The sequence below is a fragment of the Neltuma alba genome, unplaced genomic scaffold (genome assembly GCF_004799145.2).
Source record: "Neltuma alba isolate B1F8T4 unplaced genomic scaffold, ASM479914v2 tig00000235_pilon, whole genome shotgun sequence".
Taxonomy (NCBI): Eukaryota; Viridiplantae; Streptophyta; class Magnoliopsida; order Fabales; family Fabaceae; genus Neltuma; species Neltuma alba.
The window spans coordinates 211,933-220,951 of NW_021631972.1; positions in this window are offsets into that span (position 1 = coordinate 211,933).

Below are 9,019 nucleotides of genomic sequence, written 5' to 3' on the forward strand. Positions count from 1 at the left end.
TCAAGGAAGCAGCATGTAGTATCAAGATCTAGCACAGAGTCAGAGTATCGAGCACTGACAGATCTAGCATGTGAATTAGCTTGGTTACAGTCACTGTTGCTTGAACTTCAGTTTCCCTTAACACAAACTCCTCAAGTCTGGTATGATAACACAAGTGCACAAGCTCTGGCCAATAATCCTGTTTTTCATGCTAGAACTAAGCACATAGAACTAGATGCTCATTTCATTCGTGAACAAGTGTTAGCAAAGAGAGTTACTATAGGACATGTGCCCACGGAAGATCAAATCATTGATTGCATGAGAAAGTCTTTATCTTATAATAGGTTTTGGACTCTTGGAAGCAAGCTCGGCATTGTCTCTGTTGTAACATCCTAAGTTTGATCGGGTTTTAATAGCCTCTTTTGGGTTGATTTTGAGGATAGATTAGCAATTTAATCTTGATTTGGGTGTTTGGGTTGGATTTGAGGTATGTTGGAGGTATAGGTGAACGTACCACTCTCAGGGTATGTTCGCCGTGGTGAAGTTTACTTCGCCGCGGCGAACCGGGAGTTCCTAGTAGGCTATGTCTTTCGGGCAGGTTTGGCCGCGGCGAAGTCTAGGGGACGCCGCGGCAAAGTTGTTCTGGTGAGCGAGGCTTCCCTTTCGGGAAGGTTTCGCCGCGGCGAAAGTAAGGGCACGCCGCGGCGAAGTTCTTCTGGGCAAGCGAGAGTTTCCTCTCGGGAAGCTTTCGCCGCGGCGAAGTTTGGAGTTCGCCGCGGCGAAGTCAGTTTTTCAGGCGAGTCCCTCTCGGGATTAGTTCGCCGCGGCGAAAGGTCGCGAATCTATATATTCGCGGGAGTAGTCAGCGTGCGAAAAATAAGAAAATCTGAGGAGGAGAGAAGAGCTCTGCTAGGATTTCGAACTTTTGGCTTGGAGGAGATATTTCTAAGGGTCCATTACCTCAAGTAAGTGATTTTAACCTCTAATCTTCTTTCTTTCTTGAAATTTCATGGAATTTATGAGGATTTTTGGTGGAACCCTAGATTTTCTAAGTTGTGATTGAACTGAGGTTTTTGACCGATTGTTTTGGGTTTAATTGATTGCATTGGGTTAGTTTAAGTATTTAATCGGTGTAGTTTCCTAGGATTTAAAGAATTTTGAATTTTGGAGTTAGGGTTTATGGAATTGGATGATTTGGGATTGAGGATGATAATGTAGAGATTGATTTTGAGTTTTGTGAATTGGGTTATGTTAAGGAGGGTTAATTGGATGTTTAATCGGTTTAGATTTGTTGTTGGAACCTTAATTGTTCAAATGGGTTGTTGGAGGTTGAATTCCTATAGTGGGCCCTTGAGGTTTGAACTATAATTGATGCTTGGAAGGAGACTTGATGTTTTAATAGACTTTGAGGGCTTTGGAGTGTTGTTTTGATAGTTATACCCCTTGAGTTGGGTAGAGTTTTGATGGGAGATAGGAATTTTGTGTCCCAAGTGTTGTTTTGGCCACATTATTAGTTTGAAAGCTAATATATGTTGGTTGTGTGTTTGTGTGCTTGTGTAGACCGGTTGTGAGTCTTGGTGGTGCACGGGGCCACATCGTTGGTTTGTTATTCCTTGCTCAGGCGAGAGGTAACCACTTTCCAATCCTTAGTACTTGCTTCTGTGGTATTGTGAGTAGATTTGTGTTTTGTGCTCCAATTAGTAATTGTGTTCGAACTATATGTTATATATAAAAATGGAAAACCGTCTTGTGGGGTTTGGATTTATGATGAATGAACTTGTGGAATTGTGAAAGATATGCCACTGAATGAGGTTATTTGTGAAATGATTATTACTCTTGATTATGATTTGAGCATGATGCATTAATTGGGAAATTGGTGAGAGTTTTGTCTGTTACTACCACGTGGTAAGGCCTCCATTAATGCATGATGGTTGGCTCTTTACGTCCCCCATAGTGAGGGATAGGCCTTCGGGCTCATTACGTCCCCCAGAGCGAGGGATAGGCCTTTATGGCTCCTTACGTCCCCCATAGTGAGGGATAGGCCGGGTTCGGCTCCTGAAAATCCCCCAAAGTGAGGGATTCGGTGGATGGGTTTGCATCATTGCACTTGCATAAATTGTTGTGGCTATCATTATGTATTATTTGTGAACTGCCCCACTTGACACCTCACGAGCACCTATTTAGTAATACCTAGTATTGGAAAGGCTGGTTACTGGGACTTTGTCTCACCCCGTGGTTTACAATATTTTCAGGTGAAGGTTCTAGGCGTGTGCCTTCAGGAAGAGACGCGGAGGCTTGAGCTTGGTTAGCTTTAGGCCTCTAGCTTTATTATGTATGGATAGTTGTATATTGCCACAGCTAGGGTTTTCTTGAAATATTCTGATTCCCGGCCTTATTGTAAATTGGAGAATACATTATCTACTCGTTTTGTTGGCCGGAGGCCCTTGCTATTGCTTTATGGAATATGTTTTACTTGGTGGAAAAAACTATTTTGATGGGCTGATTTTGATGTATGTGTTACCCGGGCCGGAGGCTCGGAGGCCCAGTGAATATGAATGGGTTATTTTAGTTGCATGCAACGTCTATCGGGTTGACCCGAGTTTGAAAGTTAATTTCTAAAAATATGAAATTTCCTTCTACTATGGTAGCTCGTATTAACAACTTTCCTTTTCTACCATAGTAGAGGTTTTGTGATGGGTTAAATGTTTTGAGGTAGAGGGTTCTTTACATCTGTCCTTGTCTCTCTTGAGGGGGGATGTTAGTGATTAATTGTAGACAATTGTAATTAGCACTTGGTTATTATAAGAGAATCTTAAGTCTTGACAGCTGTAATTATTTAAGTTAGTTATGGCATGTATACGTCTATACACTTGAGCATTTTCAGTATAAACATACAATGGGTCTCTAGTCAATCATTAAGTCACTAAGCCTAAATATTCAATTCATGTTATCTGTTTCACTAGAAGTTAAGAAAGGGAGAATTTTTTGAATGATTCAAATGGCCTTGTATTAAGATGCTTCTTCCCAACGATTTTTATCAAATATTCAAACTTCAGAATCCTGTGAACCAAAGCCTATAAGTTTCATTATTGTTCTGTCTGCTCTGCTCTCTGTCTCATCATCTCATCATTTTTGTTGTTCGCACTTGGATATGTTTCTTCTCCGTAATGCTCCCAAGTGGATCATTGTAACACTCCAAATTTTCTGACTTAAGAAGAGTAGAAAAGAAAAATTATTAAAATTATTTAATGCCTATGTAAATTGGAGAAAATTTATGAAATATTAGTTTTAAGGACTTGGAATTTATTCCCCAAAAAGTGGCTTAAATAATTTTAAAGCTATTTTCATAGCAAAATGGGTTATTTTCTTAGAAAATTGTAAGAAAAATACTTAGAGGTTTCTAATTAACTAGAAAATTTTAGGAAAATTGTTTTATGAGATAAAGAGGTTATTTGAGGCATAAAGTCCTTAAAATGAGTTAAGGATTAATTTCTGAAATTAAGAGCTATTTTCTTAGAAAATTCAAGAAAGGAGTTAGGAGTTTACTTCTGACCCGAAATTTTCAAAGAAGTTATTTTACGGGTTAAAGAAGCTAATGGATAATATAAATCTATATAAGATATTGTGGAATAATTTCTGAATATATATTTTATATTTTAGAAAAATAGGAGGACTGGTGGAAATAGAGAAAGGGATGAAATTGGAAAAAGGGAGGAAATGAAGGGCATAGTGGTTATGTAGCTTCACCACTTCTCCCTCACGCACCACTTCCTTTTAATCTTCAGAAAACTCTTCTCCCCGCCTCATTTGCAAGCTGAACTCGAAGAGGGGGGGGGGGGAAGAAAAGAGATTGAGGAACCGAGAGAGAGAGTTGGGGAGTCGGAGGTGAAGCATAAGAGGTGAAGAGGAAGAGAGAGCTCTCAATCGTTACATGCAACGGTGGATCTAGACTAAGGTGAGTCTCCTAAGCGCTCTCCCATCTCTATTTTCTGCTTTGGAAGGCTGAATATGAAGTTGATGATGATTTGAGTTTGGGTTAAGTAAGAGAAACCAGCGAATGAATTCAAAACATGACGGGTGTAAGAGAAGTGCTCATTGATGATAATAGTACATGATTTTCAGTTTGCATGTCAGTTTGAAGATTGCATGTGTTGTTTTACTCCCTGTTTTGGCTGCAAGAAAACAGAGGTTATGTCGCTGGTTTGAGATGAGAATGGGTTGATGATTACGGAGTATGTTTAATGGCTTGTGTGTGGATTCCTTTGCTCTGTTCTGTGTTGGCCGAAAGCAGGGGTGATAGTCGCTGGTTTAGATGATGATTTCTGCTATTAATGGCGTCAGGTTCACTGGTTTTTGAGAGGAGGACATATGTACATAAATATATATAAGCTTGGATGGTGTTTATTTTGCTTTTGTGATTATTGAGGCTGGTTCTAGAAATGTATTTTGAATCCGGAAAATTTCCAGATTTGTCATAATGTGAAGTCATGGTTGTGTTAGTGTTTAAATCGATTTGGTTTTGATTGGTTATGTTTATGAATACTGAATGCTTATGTATAGATGTTTAAATCATGTTTAGATGATTAAAAGTTTGCTTGAGGATCCTTGGAGGAAGGTTTACTTAATAGTTTTGAAGCTAGAACTTTTAGTTATTGATTTTGCTGTTCAAAAATTTTATTTGAAAGGACAGGATTCAATTGGTGGGGGTAGTGTTTGGGTTTTGATGAGAATGAGAGGAGTGGATTTAAGTATTGGAAGTATGTCTATGCACACACACACAAACTGATTCTAGCGTTGTTTGGAGTAGTTTTGGAGGTTAAATTTATTAGGTATTAAATTAAGGTTGAAGGAATTATACGCGTAAATGTTTGAAGCAGATAACTATGTTTAAAGACTCTAAATTAGTTATCTAAGTATTGTTCTTTAATGTGGAAAATTCCAGATTTTAAAAGGAGCTGTGTAACGTATAACAGAAGCAAATAGATAATGAAAGGATTGTGAACAAGTTTGAAGTGTGTGAATAAACTATGGGTAATAGGAAAGGATTAATTAAGAAATGGTCATTGTGGAAGTAAGTGTGAGTGTTTGGGTGTTGATCGAGAGGTTTCTTATATACTTTTACAATCAGAACGTTAAATAGGAAATATATTTTCAGAGGGAGGGTTTAAGGAGAAAAACTTGAGTGTTTAAAGTGATTAGGCATTGTTAAGTATTAGCCTTTGGCATGTGTTGGAAATTAGGAAAATTGCCAGATTTGAAGTAAAAACATTTAAAAATTGATTTCAACATTTGCATGGGTGTAAAATAATTTTAGGATTTTGGAGAAGGACCCTTGTTAAATGCTTGACGTAGTTAAGTATGATTAAATATTTTAAAAAAAGTTTAAAGAAAAGTAAGCACAGCGGTTTTGGAGGTTAATAGTGGCTTTTAACGGCGGTTTTGGAGGTGGAGTAAAAAGTGTTGACGTTGAAGGGACCGTGAAAAATTAATTTTCAATGGCGGTTTTATTGAAAACCATCATTGAAAGTTTATTTTCCACGACGGTTTTATCTCAAAACCGCCGTGGAAATTCAAATTTTACACAACGGTTTCTTAACGAACCGCCGTTATAAATTATTTACCACGGCGGTTTTTACGAAAACTGCCGTTATAAGTTCATTTAACAGCAGTTTGTTGAATAACCGCTGTTAAATGTTATATTTTTTTTTCATTCGTCATTTTATTTTATTTTACCACCTCCCTGTAGTTTAGGTACCCAAATCGGTAGAGTAATATATGCAGCACCATTTGAAGATTACCAGATGAACACCAAAGCATTCTCAACAAAACTATTTGAATATTACCATATATGAACATCAACTATAGTTAACAATCAAAAAATAAACCAATATGTGAGGAAGCTAAGAGACCTTAGTACTTGACATTTTAAAGATTCTCTAACAACGTGGTTGACAAAGAGTCTCTTATCAAATTGATCTCGTCCATGCTATATGGCATAACATTTTCGAATGCCTGTAAATCAAAAATGGATTCATTAGTCAACTTGATTAAAAATGTGAAAAAATGGGCAGAATTACATGCAACATAAGTTATATTTAATTACCTCGTGTAATTTTTCAGTTACCCCTGTCTCAATAATGTCATTGATATAACGGATGACATAATATCTGCATTCAACTTTCCTAGGTTGACAACGATACTGAAAAAATCAAAAATTTATAAGCATTAGCTAATTTGATGATTGAAAAGATTTATAACTACATATTTAGCTCAAAACAACATACTTGTGGGAGAAGCCATGTTGGTGGTTGCATATTTTGATGCCTGGTTATAAAATTGAAAGTGTGAAAAGCCCTATGAACATTCAAATATTAGAACATTAGAACACATTTTTATAAACTTTATATGTAATAAATATATAGACATAAAACTAACGTGTCAATGACATCTTTGGTTTCTTCGGTTGGACTTCCACGGAGGGAATCGAACCAGTAGACTTTGTTATCAAAAAGGGCGCAAACAATTAGAGTCCAATGATAACTGTAAAATACAAACCATGTTAATTATAATCCTACATATATAACAAGTGTATCTCAAATATAATAATATACTTACTTTTCCACGTAAGGTACAAAATATATTTTCTTTTTCAACTGAGTCATTGCGGTCATCATGTAGATCGACCTGGCTTCCACAGTATTGGCTATTTTTTGTACCTTTTGAGGACATATAAAGCCATATGTGTCCTCAAGTCCTGCCTGCCTACAGACTCCAACAAAATGCCTGTTGTTCAAATAAGAAATATTAGAATATGCATAAGTATAATACAAAAATTAAAATGATATTGTAACTTACACAATAGCCAGCTGCATAAAGACTATATCCAACTCCTCAAAGTTGAGGAACTAATGAGGTCCTTCTTGTCAATAGTGAACTGGTATGTGACATCTGAACCCACAATTCCCGGCGACATATTATAAGTAAGAGAGTTTTCCATATTTGTTACCATGCTATGAAGAAGCTCCAAACTCCCATACATAACCCCAATATCAGCAGGAAGAGGCAGCAGGACAGGTTCTGAAGCGCTACTTGCCGTCTTCTTCGTTGTCACCTTCTTTGTTGTCGCCTTCTTCGATGGTGCAGGCTTTCTAATAAGTCGTTTTGGCCACAGAATGAAATTTCCTTTAGCTTGAACCAGTAGGCGAACCTCATCAGTAGGGATGGGCACTGGTGTATCACCTTGACCGCTACGGATTTTATCCACCGTCACCCTCGATTGATCTACTGGAACCTTCTTCCCGTGGATCGTTGAGCCTGAGAATACTCGGCCATTAGCAACATGAAATTCGAATCTCCATTAACGTCGACATAGAGAGAACATGGTGTTCCATTGTCTTGGACAGGGTCAGGGTAGATAATGTCAGCTATTGTGTCTGATTATTACTGCCCTTCCCACTTTTCATCATAGGTGAACCCTGAAATATAAGAAGAAATTACTTAAGGCACATTATATAAGTTTAAATTGACGAAATGAACCTTTATTACCTGTGACGGCTCAGACACTCGGGGCATCTGGAATCCGGTCATGCCCATCATCATCATTGCCTGTTGAAACTTGGCATCAAACTCCTCACGCATCTTTTGCATCTCTGCCTTGTGTTCTTCACTGAGTTGAACTCGAACTCTTCCTGTTTCTTCTTGTAATCGTCGGTCGAGTTCCTCTTTAGATACCATGTCAGCGGAGGATGATCCAATACTTTTTCGAGAACCAGGACCAAAAAATTGTTTGATGCCAATTCCTTTAGGGGCCCCTCTGACTCTGCCGGGATGGTCAGCCTTTCCAATGGCAGTGGCCAAGATATCCATCCGTCCATGAGGAACAAATGTACCTTGGGATAATTGCTCCTCAAGTGTATCCTGTAACATTAAAATAACAACTTCAATTTAACATAATTAAAAAAACAATTAATGAAGCATAATGCTAATATTACTTACAATTTTCTCAGCAACAACAGCAGCCTCTGTAGTGAGATATTACCCCTTTTAATCCTCGCCGCCTTCCATTTTTCTTGGTGAGAAGGACGGTCGATAGGTGGAATGACTCCAGTAGGATCTGAAGCAGCAGCCATTTTTGCACTCTTTTGTCGCTCCTCCATCATACTTCTTTCTAACCCACCATACCCTGCACGAGACATGGTATGTGGGTACACATTCAACTCAGATATTTGCTTGTTCTTCCTACTTAGTGCCTATGACAATAAAACGAATTTAACAAAGTTAGTTTAGTTAAATATAATATAAATTGATAAAAAACTAAGTTTGAAGAAACCAAACCTGAAATGCAGGGTCTTGACGTTGCTGCACAAACCTCTCTCATGCCTCGTCACTAATAAAAGAGTATCGTTCTTTAGGATGCTCGCCCTTTCTTTTTCCACGAAGATACTCTCTTGTAAGCGTGGATTTAAAATCCCTCCACCGTTCATCGAGTTGCTTATACAAACGGTCTCTCATTTCTTCAGTTGCGGGAATATTAAATGTCAGCTGCAATATAATACAATAGAATTATAAGCAAATAATCAATTATAATTAACACTAATAGAGAAAAGAATTCGTAACGTACCAAAATATCCTCCCAAATTTGTTGTTTTAAGTTTTTATCTACCATCTTCCAATTAGGAATGTCAATCCCAATCTTACTGCGTGCGAGATAGCCCACGTAACTAGTAAATTTAGCCCCTTCAGGACCTATAGCTTTCAAATCAGCGTCAAAGTCTACTACAATCCTCGGGGGCTGTGTGGTCTCATCACGTAAGGCCAACTTCTTCATACGGGTTGGCCCTCTACCTCTTTTCGCTCTATGGAAGGAGTTGTCATCGCCAGAACCCTGTTGATCAAATCCGTCCATTTCCTGTTCAACAAACAACCAATAAATATTAGAATAAGTCCCGTATAAAACATCAAGTATATTAAAAAAAACACATTAGCTGTGAAAGGCCTTACAACGATTATCCTCCCAAATTCCTTCACAATGATCATCTAT